This window comes from Scatophagus argus, chromosome 13 (assembly GCF_020382885.2).
Source record: "Scatophagus argus isolate fScaArg1 chromosome 13, fScaArg1.pri, whole genome shotgun sequence".
NCBI lineage: Eukaryota > Metazoa > Chordata > Actinopteri > Scatophagidae > Scatophagus > Scatophagus argus.
Window position 1 is genome coordinate 20382648 of NC_058505.1, and position 18659 is coordinate 20401306.

At 40.2% G+C, this 18659-nt stretch overlaps 1 long non-coding RNA gene across 1 annotated transcript; it reads left to right on the forward strand.

Moving 5' to 3' along the window:
* Nucleotides 1–15837: 15837 nt before the first annotated feature.
* Nucleotides 15838–18254, forward strand: LOC124070073. Its single transcript, XR_006845137.1, has 2 exons — nucleotides 15838–17074; nucleotides 18113–18254. It is a non-coding gene; the product is annotated as an uncharacterized LOC124070073 (long non-coding RNA).
* The last annotated feature ends 405 nt before the right edge of the window (nucleotides 18255–18659 follow it).

The following is an 18659-nucleotide window of genomic DNA, read 5'->3' on the forward strand; positions in this document are numbered from 1 at the left end:
TCACATTCTTTAGATGCAGGAGATGTGTAAGGTTGTGGTTCAGTTTTTTCAATTCATTTAAAAAACCAACCACATAGTGTGTGACTACCAACACCATGAAGGGGATGGTTGTCACTAGTGGACAAGACATTTTTGACAGTCCTTATCATTTCTCCTACCGGACACTTAAGGCTAATGACAGTGCTAAAAAGTGTGATGACCAACGTTGTTCTTCCTTAAACAAAGATTGATTTTACATATATATATTTTTGCTTCGTCATTGCCTTTTTTGCCATTTTGTTTGTCACCACAAAGTAAATCAACAACAAAAAAGCTTTTGAGTTAAGTTCTAAAGTTACAGCTTGTTTAGTATGAAATTGAGAGTTCTGGCTCTGGATCTGTGGCTGATGGATACAATCAGAGAGTGGCACGTAAGTCTTTTGATGTAATTTGGGTTTTACTACTTGAGACATGCTCAGAGAAAATTTTGTTTGTAATTTTTGTTTTGTTTTGTTCTTTTTAAATTGTACATAATAACATGCCCCTGAACCATCTGTCAAAGGTAATCATAAATATAGATTGAATTCAACTTAACTGAAAACTTAAAAAATTTCAACCATATCTCAACATTGTTGAGATATCTGGCAAAGCTATCTTTTCAGCAGGTTTGTGCTGTTAAAGCCCTTGACCCAAATGTTTTTTTCTTGTTCTGTTATTTACTTAAGATGTTTGAGCTTCATTGTCCACAGTGATGCTTGTGCAGAATTTGATATTAGAAGTCCGTTTTCACATTTATCTGCTGAAGGTGGAAAGTTTCTCTGTGCTCGCCTTAAACCTCATGGTAATACATGCACTGTACATACAAGCAGACATGATCCAATACAGCTAGGTCAAGAGTCCTGTGGAAGCTTAAAACCTTTAGTTGGGTATACTGAAAACTGACTTTCAGTGTAGCAGGAGATGTGGATTCATAAAACATTTTGGATTGGGAGGGGAAAAAAAACAACACCATGCAAAGATTATTCCAGGCACAGTGATTCTAACATCCGGAGGGGAGAAAATCAAGTGTATTATGTTCCCAGCATTTTCCATCAGGTTTGCGATTATTTCTATCACCATTTTTGCTAACATTCACAAAAGGAAACAATATTCAGACAGATGACCTCATCTAAAACTCATCTAATACCACACTCGTTGACACACCACTTTGACAGTAGCTCTTCGTATTACCCACCTTCTCTTTATTCCTCAGCAAACCACAAATCTAGTATTCACACGCTTCGCTTTTTGCACATTTTGTTATGTTACAGTCTCATTCCAAAATGGATTAAATTCATTTTTTCCCTCAAAAGTCTTCACAAAATACCCCATAATGACAAAGTGAAACAACTTTGCTTGAATATATATTTTTGCAAATTTCTTAAAAATAAAAAAACCTAAAATATAACATGTACATACGTATTCACACCCTGTGATCAACACTTTGTTGAAGCCCCTTTGGCAGCAATTACAGCCTCAAGTCTTTTTGAGTATGATCCTATAAGCTTGGCACACTTATTTTTTTTTATCCCAGTCTTCAATGCAGAATCTCTCAAGCTCCATGGGGTTCGATGGGGAGCGTTGGTGCAAAGCCATTTTCAGATCTCTCCAGAGATCCTCAATAGGGTTCAAGTCTGGGCTTTGGCTGGGCCATTCAAGGACATTCACAGAGTTGTACTGAAGCCACTCCTTTGTGATGCTGGCTGTATGTTTAGGGTCTTTGTCCTGTTGGAAGATAAATCTTCGCCCCAGTCTGAGGTCCAGTGCACTCTGGAGCAGGTTGTCAGCAGGGATGTCTCTGTACATTGCTGCAGTCATCTTTCTCTTGACCCTTACTAGTCTTCCAGTTCCTGCTGCCACAAAACATCCCCACAGCATGATACCACCACCACCATGCTTCACAGTAGGAATGGTATTGGCCAGGTGATGAGCAGTGCCTGGTTTCCTCCAGATATGATGCTTGTCATTCATGCCAAAGAGTTTTTCTTGTTTCTTGTGATCTGAAAGTCCTTCAGGTGCCTTTTGGCAAACTCCAGACGGGCGTTCATATACATTTTACTGAGGAGTGGCTTCCCTCTGGCCACTCTACCATCCAGGCCTGACTGGTGGAGTGCTGCAGAAATGGCTGTCCTTCTTGAAGGTTCTCTTCTCTCCACAGAGCAACACTGGAGCTCTGTCGGTCAGAGTGACCATTGGGTCTTTGGTTACCTCCCTGACTAAGGTCCTTCTACCCCAATCACTCAGTTTAGTCAGACGGCCAGCTATAGGACGAGTACTGGTGGTCTCAAACTTCTTCCACTTACAGATTATGGAGGCCCCTGTGCTCTTTGGGACCTTTAATGCCACAGAAATCTTTCTGTACCCTTCCCCAGATCTGTGCCTCGACACAATCCTGTCTCGGAGGTCTACAGACAATTCCTTTGACTTCATGGCTTGGTTTGTGCCCCTGACATACACTGTCAACTGTGAGGGCTTATATAGACAGGGATGTGCCTTTCCAAATCATGCCCAGTCAACTGAATTTACCACAGGTGGACTCAACTCAAGTTGTGAAACCTCTGAAAGATGATCAATGGAAACAGGATGCACCTGAGCTCAATTTTGAGTGTCATGGCAAAGGGTGTGAATACTTATGTACGTTACATTTTTTGTTTTTCAAAACATCCATCCATTTTCTATACCGCTTATCCATCAGGGTCATGGCCGGGCTGGAGCCTATCCCAGCTGACTAGGGACGAGAGGCGGAGTATCAATCAATCACAGGGCTGACACACAAAGACAGACAACCACACACGCACACACTCACACCTAGGGGCAATGTAGAGTAGCCAATTAACCTAATGTGCATGTTTTTGGGATTGTGGGAGGAAGCCAGAGTACCCGGAGAAAACCCATGCAGGCACATGATGGGCCATGGCACATGGCAGAACATGCAAACTCCACACAGAAGGGCCCAGAGCGGGATTCGAACCTGGAACCCTCTTGCTATGAGGCGACAGTGCTAACCACTGCACCACCCTTTTTGTTTTTCATTTTTAAATAACTTTTAAAAATTTCAAGCAAACTTGTTTCACTTTGTCATGTCATTTGGTATTTTGTGTAGAATTTTAAATGAGAAATTTCCTTTTCAAAAGTCTACATTTTAGGCTCTTATGTATGATAATGGTGTAAGATCATGTTAAGAGTTACAAAATGGAGGAACCAATATGCAGACTTTAACATGAGGAATAGGTGAACAAAGAGACTTTAAGTGAACTTACTCAAAAGAACAGAAGCAACAGAAAGTGGCTGGGAGTTCAGGTAAAAGTTGTTCAAAGAAGAAAACAATCCAAAAAGACAAACTAGGTGACTGGAGTCCAAGTAGTAATTGTTCAAATAAAGAGATAATCCAACAAGGCAAACACAGGGGAGCACAGGGATCACAGAAAACAAAAAAAACATCAGACACAGGATCACAAGGAAACCTAGGAGCTGCATGGAGCTTGGAAGCACAAATGAACTGACAAAACACACAAGGAGAGGACAGGTATATAAAGACAGGGGTGACTAGGCACAGGTCAAGGTGGAGCAATCATAAGGAGGGAAAACAGACAGGAAATGAAAAGGTAAACCAGACACAAGGACAGAACAACTACAAAATAAAACAGGAAACTAACTAAACATATACTTCAAACCAGGACAGATAATGTGTTTGGTTTCACTTTATATTTTGCATGTCACTTGATATTTTTATTTTTAAGTTGATTTATCACACCCACTGAGACGTGCCAGAATAATTTAATTTAATTTAAGTTAATTTAAAGTTATAAGTTTGTTCAACCTTTTTATCATGTATATCTTACCTAAGTTTGGTGAAGAGTTGCACATTATGAGTAGGAGTCAGCCTTAATTTCATCACAGGAACGTGAGAGAGAAAAATAGACTGTCTCGGCTGTGGGCCAACTACTAGAAAAAAAAATGTGTCTGCATTATTGAGTCAGTGGGGGTTTGGTGTGTTTGGCAAAGTGTAACAGCAGAGGGTTTGGTAGATGTAAGCACTGTAATTCATCTGGTAATGAATTATCATTCTCTTTTACTTCTTAACTGGCTTGACTGCCTCCTCAAGCTAAAAATGGATTTAAATTTCAAAGAAACTCGTAAGCTGAATATATTGAAATATGGACGGTCCTTATCCCTACCATGTCTCCTTAATTCCCCGCCGGCTTCAGGAATTATGGGATGGCAGGTACAAGGCAGCGAGCCAGCTACCCCTTAAAGTTTCCCGAAAGACACTTCTTAGGCTGGCTCATCAAGCTGTGTGTGCTGGCTTATCGATCTTTCCCAGGCTTTGAGGAAAAAAGAGAAAAAGAGCTGAAGCGGAAGATTCAAGCTGTGCTGCCACAACAGTGGGACGAGCAGCCATGAAAGAGGAGAGGAAGACCAAAACCTTAAGACAACTAGAATGGAAGAATGAAAAGAGACAAACACACATGCACTCACACAAACACGTTTGACTTTTCATCATTTTCTCCTTCCTGTGCCCTTCAGTTAACTAAAGTTTGATTCTATGGTGATACGTTACTTTGAATGAAAAGTCTCAACAAGCTTTGGCTCTTGCATTTCAGTCAGCTGCTACATTAATATAAAATCTGAGAATATTTTCACTTTTAAACAACCAGTAAAAATGTCATTCTACTGTTTTGAGAGTTAACCAGAATGATGAACTGAAAGCATTTACTGAACTCAAGTCCTGGAGGCAAAAATACAATCTTGATGAGTTAAGAGGCTACCTAAGAATGACCTGCTCAAGGTAACAGACAAGTAATCCCCCAGACACATACACAACACCTCAATACATCAGAGTAACTTTCGGGCAGTTTCCAGATCTGGATCCCTGTAGAGCTTCTTTTGATAAGAGCTGGAACCAAAAAAAAAAAACAAAACTGCAAGAACTGCATGAGTAAGCGTGTTCCAAGGCCTTTTTGAAAAGTTTTTGACACCATGCACAAAATTCCTTAAAAATTCCTTAGAAAAGAGGAAGCTCACACTGCTGTCAGACATTTCAAAAAGGTCACCAGGAAAGGGTCAACGCTGATCTGAAGCACGACATGAGACTTCCATATTACAAAACCAGGTTAGTTTGAAGCAAGCCGTAGTTTGAGCTGAAATAACCTTTAGACAGACAGGGTTAGGGTTTCTTAATCTTACTTAATTATCTTGTTTGTGTTGATTGTTCAGTAACTGTGACATTTTGTTGACCCGTCCACCCACTCTGACCTCTTCCTTAGTCATTCTATAGAAACACCCCTTAACTTCCTCCTTTTACCACAGCCACTAGAAGGCTTTGTCACTTGTAAACATGTAGTGCACATGGTCAAATGACTGATGTTGACGTTTTTCTGGGGAGGAGTTTCTCCATCTGCTGGTCAATGTTGTTTATGAACTTTGATAAAATGTTGTAGTCATTCTGTTGCCTTGAAACAGAAAGATGAGTGCATGAAAACAAAGCATACATTAATTTGCCTGTATTAAAATGGCAGAATGGCAGCAGGTCGTTTCTGGCAGCTGTGACAGAGCTGCAGCATGACGCAGGTTGGCCCTACGCTGGCTGTAAGGATGTCTCCACGTTTTTTCCACCAACCTTCACACTCTTGCACACCTATTAATATCTAATATTATTCCAAAATAATTCCAAATGGCAGCTGATCAATTTACTCAACATTTGTACTAAATGTAGACTGGCATAGAGACTACGGTTATTCAGGCAGTAATTAGATTATCTTCAAAACATATTAGGCAAAATTAATATTTACAACATATTTAGTGGGGCAGCAACACATTTTTTAGTAACATGTTACAGTAATGTATTGACCTCTTGCAATATTGAGTAGTGTAAGAAATTACACTTGGTAATTGCATTTCATTTACTGATCTATTGTCCTTTAACATGTGGTGACAGGCTTGTCTCCTGTTTTATCATACAAGGGAGGGCGGGGTTGATAGCAAATCTATGGATGGATGGAGGCATAGATCAGTAATTTTGCACTATGCAGCATGGAAACATTAAAACAACAACAAGATTATAATAAGGACAGCGAGCATCCCTTAAAACAGTGAACATCTCCTAAATCTTAAGACACCTATTGGTCTACATATGTAGATTTTAATATTTATATATATATAGAATATTTCCTACAAGTACCTAAAGGTAAAACTAAATTGTGGGTAAAGAATTCCAAGTAGAAATATCCTTCTTCACACCTTCTGTAGCTTTCTGTAAGACTCTGAAGTTGCATCTGGTAGTAAACACCAAATGCTGATGGGGGCCAATTGACTTCTTTACATGTTTCTCCCACATCTAACATGAAGCATCTGGATACACCCATACACAAGAATACACACAACCAGATACACATATGCATGTGCACAATTAACAGATGGTAAAATACAGACACACAGTCAAGCAAGCACATATATACACATGCACACCTATTCTGAGGTTACATTTCTGTAAACACCAACTTAGATACACTATACACACCAAGATACGCTATATAGACAAAAGTATTGGGATAAACCTTTTTATTATTTAATTCAGTTGTGGTATGAGGCTGTTTGTCAGAGAGAGAGAGAGAGAGGGTTGGGAGTGGGGGACGAGAGAAGGAGCACACAAACATGACATGTGTAGCAACAGCAATAATACCAGAAGTATTGGAACTATAGATAGTGATAATGAAGTATGGGAACCTGCATAATCAGAAAGCACAAGGCCTCCAGGGAAGAAGTTGAGTTAGTAACATGCATTAATGGGACATAAATGTGTGCAGAAGGAGAGGGAGAGGAAGAGAGAGCAGTCCAAGTCTATAGCTGCATAACTAGGGGCCGGCCTAGGCCTACCCTAACTATAAGCTTGATCAATAAAGAAAGTTTTAAGTCTACTCTTAAACATAGAGAGGGTGCTCACCTCCAGGACCCAAACCAGAAGATGGTTCCACAGTAAAGGAGCTTGATAACTAAAGGCTGTGGTTCCCAATCTATTTTTGAAGAAACTCTAGGAACCACAAGTTTTAGGAATGTAAAGCTCTGGTGGGATAATAGGGAACTATCAGCTCTTCAAGATATGATGGTGCCTGGCCGTTCAGGGTTTTACATGTGAGGAAAAGAATTTTAAACTCTATCCTGGATTTTAAAGGTAGCCAATGTAATGAAGCCAGTACAGGAGAGATATTATGTCTAATGCTGGTTCTTGTGAGTAATCATGCAGCAGCACAGAGTCTTTAGAGACTCATTGGGGCAACCTGATAAAAGGGAGTTACAATAATCCAGCCTGCAGGTAATAAATGCATGGGCTGATGCAGTCTTTGAAATGTGTTTTATCTATGAGTTAGAGGACATGTCCTGATCAAAAATAACACAGTGTAATACAGTGGAGCTTGAGACCAAGGCTAAGCCATCTAGAGCCAATGCTGTATCATTGGATAATTTGTTTCTAAGGTGTTTTGGACCCAGAACAATAGCTTCAGTTTTGTCTGAATTTAGAAATAGAAAATTGCAAGTCATCCAGGTTTTTATGTCGTTAAGACTAAACTCTGATTTGCTTCACCTGGTTTCAATGACATGTATAACTGTCTGTCATCTCACATAATAAGTGAAAATGTATGGAATGTTTCCTGATAATACCACCAATAGGGAGCATATAAAGGGAGAATAGCATTGTCCCAAGCATAGAACCTCAGGGAACTCTGTGACTAACTTTTGTGAGTAAAGACCATGCATCATTATGGCTGCAATGGGGGGGATCAACTCCATATTAATGTTTATATATTTAGAATTAGCTGTCATTAAAATCATGGTCAGGTGTACCAATACTTTTGTCCATATAGTGTATTTACAACCAACTATGCTTCCACTGGATAAAAAGCTGTAAGTGACATACAATATACTCTGGAAGGGACAGGATCAAAAGGGTGTTATTGAGTAGGCACATAGTAGCCATAATGGAGTGTACTGTTGGAGCCCGAAAGCTGCAGCTCTCCTGTCTTTCACTGCAACCTTATCCCAGAAGTTCAAAGAAGAGTTTTCAGTAATTATTTGTCTATGTCATAGCAGCTGCCCTCATGGCCACCTCTGGCTACAGACATAGCTAACTGAGACATTAACTGCTGTTAGCTGTTGAAACGTGTGATTTAGATGAGACTGAACGGAGACAATGGCAAAGAGTCAAACAGACAAAAATCAACCAAACTAAGTCAGCTGCCTTGAGAGGTTTTGTCTTCCCTCTGACTTGTGTGAAAGAGATAATGAAAATGGAAAAAGTGTCCTGCTGAACGATGATAGAAGCTTAAACCCGTTTGTGGCATATCTGGTTGGTACTGACAGCAATGTTTCTGCTTTGCTTGCAAAATTAGGGCGGAGTTCTTATAATCTGACTATTCAACACCTTCGTGTTTTAATAAGCTTAGAGTTGCCTTTATCCTCTTCTGTCCTAAACCCCCTTACAGACAGCTCAATGCTCCCATCATACACAAGAAGATGAGAGCTAACATATTTTCTTCATCTAATATTTTTATATTTCCTGATGCATTTCTATTTAAGTCTATTAGAACACACATTCCTGCCTGCTGTTGTGACTGATGCTGGCACAGTTATTTGTTTAAATTCCATTTTCTAACAATTTTCTGCTCTGATTGGCACAAAGAGGAGAGGGATTGTTTGGAATTAGGGGGTGGATTATGTGACAATCTGTTATGAAGAAAGAACACATCAATAACAATCGCAATGTGAGTGTCTGAGAGAGAGTGATGTTGTTGTATCAGTGTAATAATACAGCCAGGTTTTTAGACCAATTCAATAAGTGGATTCCAAACATTAACTTCTTTAGCAGCACATAACACATTAAAAAACACATTAACTTATTTTGTGACATATGGGTCAATTATACCTGGCAATTATGCACAAGGGATTGTTTACAGATCCATTTAAGGGTCTTGTAGTGTGTAATCTTTGACATTACAGCACATTACTGCAGGCTGCCACTACAGAGGTTTAACTGCTGTGAACTCTGGAGCTGTCCAGCAAATTAAGAGCAGTTATAAACATTCAGTGGGGAATTCAGAATAATGAAGTTTTCATAACCAATTCCATCAATACAAAAACAGAGACAAGATTTTTTCAAGACCATTTTTTTCAACCAACAAAGGTAGGAATTATACTGTTTGAGCCACTAGAAAGCTTTTAACTTGAAACATAGATACTGAAAGTATTGATTTTACTGTAGCTTAACATAAAACAAATAAAAAAAAAAAAAAAAGACTGAAGATTCTCCAGTCAGCTCTCTGAGGCTGCACAACAGTGCTTTGAGCAAAATGCTGCCACTACCATGCTAACCCAGTGTTGGGATTCACACATCACAAGGAGATGCTGTCATGCCTGGTTTCTGGTTATGCTTTGTCTTTTGATTTCAGTCCATGTGCCATGTTTCATGTTTGTCTTGTCATGTGTTTCCATGTATTATGTTCAAGGTTTTTGTCATGTCCGCTTTTATTTTGAAAAGCGTCACTTCCCCTGTGTGTCCTGTTTTCTTGTAACTTTGCTTTTGGTTTTCCTGATTGCTTTCTCCCTCCTGATGTGTGTCACCTGTGTCTCGTTATCATGTCTATTTAGTCCTTGTCTTCCCAGTCACCTTGGTCAGAGTGTCTGCATTTAATCCATGTCATGCCAGGTTTCCTTAGCCATGTCAAGTTTTGCCAGAAATTTTAGCCATAGTTCTTTGTTGTTCCCAGGCCACTATAAGTGTGAGCTTTTTGAGTTTGCCGTTTAATTAAAGACTATTGTTTTTGGTCCTCTGTCTCGCCTGACTGCGCCTTTTGACTCTGCATCGGGGTTCAGTATTTTTCTGCATCAGCGACGCCGACCCATTCTGACAGATGCGGCTTGTGACCGGAGGGTCACAAGCTGAGGGTCAGGTCCCCAGTCTGGCAGGAAAAAATTTGGGTGTGGGTGGAATGATTAATCAATTTTCTCCCCCTCCATTAGCCAACTGATGTGCCCTTGAGCAAGGCACTTAACCTGCCACTTTGCTCTCTAAGTGCCTGAAATGGCTGCCCACTGCTCCTGTGTGTTTCACTGCACGTTGCGTGTGTGTGTTCAATCAGTCATGGGTTAAATGCAGAGAGGAATTTCAGTGTATGTAAAAATATACTGACAATAAAGGTTTGAAGTTTAAGTTTAAGAAACATATTTCAGTAACTCTGTTATATGACTACAAACAAACTATTTCAAATTTGTTTCCTGTTTTATTTTGATATAGTCAGCTCTGCTTTTATTTCAGTAACTTTGCATCCCTTTGTGTGTGTTTCCCTCAAGCTTGATTGCCTGTCACACCCTAGTTTCTCCTGGTCCTTGTTACCAGTCTGTGCATGCATTGTTCAACTGAAAGGCTTGTTACTTTATTTTATGTGTTACGTGGTAAATTAATTCATTTTGGCCAGCTGCAGAGATGCATAGTCTACACTTCCTGTTCTGTCTCAATAATTGAAATGATCTCACCCTCAGATACTCTATAGACAAAAGTATTGGAATGGAGCTGTTTCTCAGGGGGTTGGGCTCAGCCACTTACTTCCAGTGAAGATAACTCGTAATGCTTCAGCATACCAAAACATTTGGACAATGTTTGCTTCCAACTTTCTAGCAACAGTTTGGGGAGGAACCTTTTCTATTTATGCACAATGTACGTACAACTAATGGTCCATAAGGACATGGTTGGATAAGTTTGGCATGGAAAAAGTTGATGGCATGCACAGAGCCCTGACCTCAACTTTTTTTTCCAGACTTTTTTACAACTTCCTGAACATTGACAGTAGTCAGAGGCTGAACAGTTTCTTTCTTTATGAACAGGAGGAACTTACATGTACTAACATGCACACACTTCAAACAAAAAAGAAAGAGAAAGAGAGAATGCACAGTTTATAGCAAAGAGTTACTGCGACTGACTTTATCCTCTACATGTAACTACATGGAGTTTGAAAGAGGGCATCATGGTGCTGCAGAATTACTTCAAATCTCTGTTGGTGTAGTGGGTCTGAAATAGCCACATATAGTTTGTTAGGTTAACAGACACCCCCTCTTTTTCACTTTTATATTTGAACCTTAAATTAGGTTAAAAGTGAAATGTTCTGGTATGTAGATGTACTGTATCATTGTTGTTTAATATTGAGCGTTCCCGCCAACAAAAGGTGGCTAAATAAGAATGAGTGTATGTGTTTGTGAGCATGTACGTGCATCTATGAGCCTAAATTTAGCTTGTTATGGGTTAGTGTTCTGTAATACTTTGAAAGGGCTTTATGTGGTATTTGTACCATTGTGCATACAAAAATGTGAACGCGAATGCAGAGAATAAATGTGCCGAGCAGCAGCAACAAGCTAACAGCTCTCTTGTTTGTTGGATCCACAGCCGCACAGGCACACCGTCATTTAGTCGCTCGAGGCCGCTGCCTGAGGGACTTATGCTGCCGGACCAGAGACCCCTAGCTCTGGCGCCGGTAACATTGGCAGCTTTAAGAAGGGTAAAGAAGAAACAAGAAAAGAAACAAGCTAGGGAAAGTTTTTATATACATTTATATAAGTTTGCCAAAGTATTGTTTAGTCTAGAGACTTTTTAGCATGGAAACAGAAGTTAACATTAAATGGTAGTGCTCTGTGCTGTAGTGCTCTTCTAGTCTAACAGACAACAACACAAGCCAGCATTCAGCCATTCACACAAACACTCATACACTGGTGGGAGAGGATACCATGCAAGGTACCACCTTATAGGAGCAATAACCATTCACACAATCGCTACTATACCAATAGAACATTCAAGGATTCAAGGAACTTTATTGTCATACCAGCTCACATTCACAAGTTTATGGTACGAAATTAGAACTCAGGTCCTGGGAGCAATAAGTAGAATATAAGAATATAAAAATACAAGATAAAAAATTGAATAAAATAGAAATATAAGCAAAATAAAAAAATAGAATATAAAAAGAATATAAACATTTAAATAAAGAAGCCGGTTTTAGCATATAGCAACATAAATATGTGCATATATATGCAAGTATGAGGTAGTCCAGGAAAGTAGTCCTTAAAATTGCACTTGTAGGATAAAGTGTTTGTAGTGCTGGTCTGTGTTGTCGGGGGGGGGGGGGGTCAGGGTGGTGTGTGTGTGTGTGTATGGAAGTATGGGAGGGGGGGGGGGGGGTCAGGGTGGTGTGTGTGTGTGTGTGTATGGAAGTATGGGAGGGGGGGGGGGGGGGTCAGGGTGGTGTGTGTGTGTGTGTGTATGGAAGTATGGGAGGGTGGGGGGGTGACTACAGGACATGGCTAGAGTTCAGCAGTCTGACAGCTTCGGGGAAGAAGCTGTTTCTGAGCCTGGTGGTCTTGCTCCGGATGCTCCTCAGCCGTCTGCCTGAGGGGAGGGGTTGGAAGAGTCCATGTGCAGGATGGGTGGAGTCCTTCATGATGCGGAGGGCTCTCCCCCTGCATCGTGCTATCTAGAGGTCTGAGGTGGTGGGGAGGCTGCCCCCCATGGTCCTCTGTGCAGCCTTTACCACCCTCTGCAGAGCCTTCCTCTCAGCAGCGGTGCAGCTGCCGTGCCACACAGTGATGCAGGCACAGAGGACGCTCTCCGTCCGCGCAGTGGTAGAAACACTGAGCTCCCCAGCCCAGCTCGCCGCAGCTTCCTGAGGAAGTAGAGATGCTGGTGGGCCTTCCTGACCAGCCGGGAAGTGTTGGTGTTCCAGGTGAGGTCCTCGGTTAAGTGTACACCCAGGTACTTGTAGCTGGAGACCACTTCCACAGCTACCACTCCGATGTGCAGGGGAGGGGTGGGGCGCCTGTCCTTCCTGAAGTCCACCACCATCTCTTTGGTCTTCATCACATTGATGCAGAGGTTGTTTTCTCTGCACCACTGCACCAGGTGTTCCACCTCTCTGTATTCCGACTCATCGTTGTTGTTGATGCGTCCCACCACTGCTGTGTTGTCTGCAAACATTGGGTGATTCAGTGTCTTGTCCAAGGACACATCGACATGTAGACCACAGAGGGCCAGGGACTGAACCACTGACCTTCCAACTGGTGGATGACCACTCTACCGCTCGAAAGAGAGAGGTTTCAAGGAAGGCAACGCTTGCTTTAGCATGTTGTTAGCATGCTAATTAGTTTTGCAAACAGTTTAACAGGTTGTTTGTTTCATGTAACTAGCTTGACATCATGTTAGCTGCTTGTAGTCGGTTAGCATGCTGTTAGCTGAGGATGTTGTAGATAAAAATGAATACAACTTGCATCAGAAAGTTGTTTTGAGTTCAATAATGTACTGTTATTATTATAAATATAAGACTGGTCAGGGGGTATAATTCATGAAGACTTTCTCATTAAGCTAAACAGTGGGCATTTGTAAGACTAGTAGACTGAACCAGTTCTAAAGTGATGGTTTGGCAAATGAGTGGTCCATCACATTCAGATAAAACTCTGAGTAGATACAATATAGATATAATACCAGGTCATTCTGCTGAGTATCTGCTCTTTGCTTGGGTGAGAGCAGGCTTTAAATCAGCTTTAAAGGTACACTGGGTCAGAGTTAGAGACTTGAGTTGCCTGCCAAAGGTCGCTGTAGACTTTTGACGGCACAGCTTGATACACACTGCCAGGAATGGTGATAGCACTTGGCTTCTATAGAAATGCCACTTTTAGCATATTTTCCTATGTATAGATTATGAACAAAACCACAGCTTTGACACATCAGAAATATTGTTTTCTTCCTTCTTCATCCTTATACCATTCCATATGGCTTTGTTTTATCTTCAAACATCTTTATGGTTTATCTATACCAAACACTCGATAAACATTTCAGCAGTCTTTGAAGTGCATCTTATATATGCTGACTATAAAACAACCTCATTAATCTTTCTTATTAAAATTCACCCATGTATGAGCTAGTAGTAAATCTTTTTAGTCTGCAGTTGAACACAGCTGCAACTCTGACTAAATCCTCCAAATAACATCTCAAAGTAAATATTAGGAGGACATTGCATTAGAGGAAAGTTGACTGGAATAACAATATATCTGCTGCAGTGGTGAGAAAGCTAAAGAATATATTTGAGCCTCGAACTAATTTTCTACAAAGGAACCGGGAAACAATCAGAGCTACTTTATCCACATCTTACTTTTTACACAGGAACACAATCTAGAATGTTTGTCTCTGAGGAAATGAAAAATCTGTGTAGAATAATAAATACATGCATTCAATAAAAGCACATCTACATTGTTTTAAGGTTCTATGTGTCACTTTACTCAAATTTATGATGCAGGTAAATGAAAGTCACAGGATAACATCAGGTTATGGTGTTAGTGAATTTCCCCAGTGAGGGACTAATAAAGGCCTATCTTATCTTATCTATCTTAGATATCTCAATTACAAAACCACTGGCTTTAATTTTTTCTTCTACATTTTCAGTGGATAGAATTCAAAAGTGGAGAAATCGGGAGAATGAGACAGGACTGAAACTGAAGTCTTCAACAGTTATTTTAATTGTTAATTAATCTGTTAATATTGATCCCATAATAAGATTTATGGGTGGGTTCATACAGCCCAGTGCCTGTCATTTTAGTATTTCCCATTTTATCTGCTTTTATTTTATCTCTGTTTTTTTCATTCTTCATATACTGCAAACCTTGCATTTCAGCCACATTTGTCCCTCATCAAGCTACTATAGGAATTATTCTCAACTGCGTGATAAATATATGATTGTCATGGGGAACCAGACACCACCAATATAGGCCAAGGTTTGCTTTTAATGAACTAATTTATACTGTTTGTTGAAGGCCATTCACTTGGGTTGGTGGCACTTAAAGACTTTGCCCAATCATTCATCAAGAAAAGTATCAGATTATTAATGCCCATGTGTCTGCTTTCTGGTTCACGGATTAGCAGGTGTGAAGACTGGGACTTTCATTGTCTTTCCAGAAACTTTTATCGAGATTTCAGCTTTTTCAACTTCAAATCTGGAATGGCATATGTCGGAATTACAACTGATAGAGCTTGTGAACAATTAGTAGTATAAAGAATTATTCTTGATATGCACATGTACAACACTACAGCTTTTAGTTTTTTGGTTATAGTGTTCTGAACACCCCTTTGGTTTTGCAGACAACTACAGCATACAACACTTGACAAAGACAACATCAGTTAAATTAATGTTTTTCAGTAATTAAAAGTAATTACCTTGAAATATGTTATAAAGTGTTCAATTAACAGAAAAAATAATTAATGTGAAGCTGAAAAAACACTTATTTATTCATTTATTATTCATATGCAAGTGACGGCTCATCAATTTCAGTGCCAAACCACATTAGTGTGTTAGGAGTATCCAGCAGGTGACCTCAGCTCCAAGGAGCAGCAAAAACCATCCACAAAACACAGGCACGTTTAATTATATTCCATTTTAATGTAAAAATATATGGAATTAATTGCCTCCCTAGAGTAAAATGTATATATCTGATGTAAGATGTATTAAAAGCATTTCATCTACAAAAGGAGGCAGAGCTTGGCCGTCAGTATGATCAAATATAATTGCTCTTAATGCTGGAACATAATCTTCTCCCAAGTGAGGCTCATCTTCGTGCACAATATTTATACTTCAAACACCATGGCTTTAATATTTTTGTGGTTGACCACTGCACTTCATCTGATTAATATCTGGTCATTTTTAATTACTTAAGATGAAGAGAAAACTACAGTGAGACTAAGAGCAAAATCAATTTGGACTACGTGCGTGTGTTTGTGTGTGTGTGTGCGTGGGTGTAAATATCTTCTAGTTATTGTGAGAGAAAAATGGTTTGAACTGCTGTACTTTTTATCACAGCAGCTCGACAGTATTCACACTCTCTGTGGTGTTCATTTGCCTGAGGCCGATTGTCTCCTACACATTTTATATGCTGTCTGTGATCATGGAGGGATTTGTGTTTTTTATGAGTTTGTATATCATGTTTGGCTGAAATATTTAGTGCAAGTTGCTTTAGTGCAAGATTTATACATATTTCCCAGTTTAATAAATATGCATGTTACCTCACTTTTTTTAACAGTACAAATAATGGCAATATTGATAGTATACATAATAAGAAGTTGCAGTGGTTTTAAGAAAAGAAAAAATCTTTTCCTATATGTTCAGTTTCACGCATAAACATACAGCACTTGTGTCTGCGACACCGTAAACAGATTCTTTAAAAGGCCTCTTGTGATGTGTGTCGGTCATCTAAACAGAATGCAGTACTTTGCCTGCAAAGATATATGTCAAAGCCGGCGGTTAAACTGGACTGAAATAAAAATAAATTTTTCTTAGAGATCTGTTTATAAATCATTGGTATTGGTACAAGAAAATTACAAAACAAATAAATAAATAAAAAAATCATGCCTTTTATCAGATCCATTTGCAGTGCAGTGCAGCAAACATGCCACAGCAGTCCAGGACAAACGTACTGTAATGTTGCATATGCAGTCAACACAAGGTAAGATCATTGACTATGCCTCTATGGGGAACACAAAGTAGAGCAGCTTGATTTTTGGGCAGAGAGGGAGGGAGAGAGAGAGAGAGAGAGAGAGAGAGAGAGAGACCAGATCTATTGCTCTTTTATAATACTCTAAAATGTACCTTTTTATGTCAGTTCTTTACAAACCGACTTTCTCTCACCTGGCCTGTGTTAGGTTGAAATTTTAAGTTTCGGCACTGATCTTAATCTGTCTCTCTCCCTCTCTCTTTCTTTGCTCTAAAACACTTCATTTTTGTCTGCTTCCTCCTCTGCACTTGATTTGATTTGATTTGCTTTGTGCTAAGAACTGTCTATCAGTGACCATCAATTCTATCTTCATGACATGAGAGTTTCCTAATTGCTGTAGCGTGAGATCACTTTTGGTCCATTAACTTACCATGTAACCAAATGGACTTATTGCTAAAATGACTTTGGCAGGTTCAGAGAATGAAGGGCTGCAAAAATGACTTATCTACCTATTAATCATGAGTAAAATAGATTTGGTACTAAGGTGTTGTGAGAAGGTGAGCACCCCCCTTCTCTCTGTCTCCCACGAGGGACGCGTTTTGATAACGTGGCAGCGTCGGACAATTAAAATTTAAAAAGACGTTTCGGACTTTGTAGCGCATATACACGCTGACGCGTGTGTGCGCACACACACACACACACACACACACACACACACACACACACACACACACACACACACACACTCCCAAGCACACGGAGAAATGGACTCTATCGTCAGTTTATGTATATGCAAATACTTGGTGACATGTTTGGCGTGGCGTACGCCATGGACGCTTCGGCGCTGAAAGGTCAGCCCGCTGCGTCGCTCACCTTCCACAACCACAACTCACCCGTGTCAGTTTTCTCCCCGGTTTAGCATCCAGGCGTGTGGTGAGGTACCCACTACTCGTCCACCTCTTCAGTTCAGTTTGTAAAGACTCTGGTTTGCCATACATTCACACAGTCACCTGCACTCCCGGTCCGACTCCACTGCTCCTCTGCGGAAGCGCGCGCCGCTGCAGGGGCGGACTTTATTGGGCCCAGGGCAAGGGGGCACGGCCCATTGCACTCAGGGGGTTTTTATTTTTCTATGGTATTGGCTATGTGGTGTTTGTATAAAATTATTGTGTGGTGTGTACATATTTGGTGTGTGGGTAAATTAACTTGTGCATTATTTATTTGTTTGTATCCATTTATTATGATTATAGTATTGTATGGACCATTATGTTTATTGGTAATCCCCTCCATAATGGTTTGGACCGTTTGGGCTCAACAAGCAGCCCTATTTAAAGGAGCCTCATTTTGCTCTAGTGGTTCCTTGGGAGAACTAGTATGTGCTGTTGTGAGAGTTTGTTATTGGTGATTAGTTCCTGCATTATTCCTGCCTTTTGTCTGCCTGTGAAAACCTTGTGTTCTGGGAGAATAAAAGGATTTTTCCTGGCACCTGACGCTTTGCTGCCTCCTATTCTCAACCTCTTCTGCCTGAATCCGGTCTTGCCGAGATCCCGTTATTCGGGGAGACCACTCTGGTCCCTCACAGGTGTACACAGCTGAAATCACAACCATAATAGAACCAAGAACTTAATGTTTTGAACATTAGCAAAGGACACCAACTGGATGTGATAACATTATTTTGGCTGTCTTCAACAATTAGTCATGGTCCACACTAGATGTACAATAAATACAATAATAAAAATAAATAAATAAAAACTAAAGGTCCACTTACTAGCTTTTTGTGGCTTTCAACTATGGATTTAATCATTGGATAGATTACCTTCTACAAAATAGAAGTAATTTCAATATTCAAGTAAATAAGGCTGTTGACTCTCATGTTCTCAAGCCCATTTCTACCAATGTGATAATATCCCGCAAATTATTATAAGAAAAGTTCTCAAAATAATGCCTCAGTATCTCAACATGATGAACTGGTATCTGAAAATAATGATCCATCCATCCATCCATTTTCTTCCGCTTTATCCGGGACCGGGTCGCGGGGGCAGCAGCTTGAGCAGGGATACCCAGACTTCCCTCTCCTCAGACACTTTCTCCAGCTCTTCCGGGTGGACCCCAAGGTGTTCCCAGGCCAG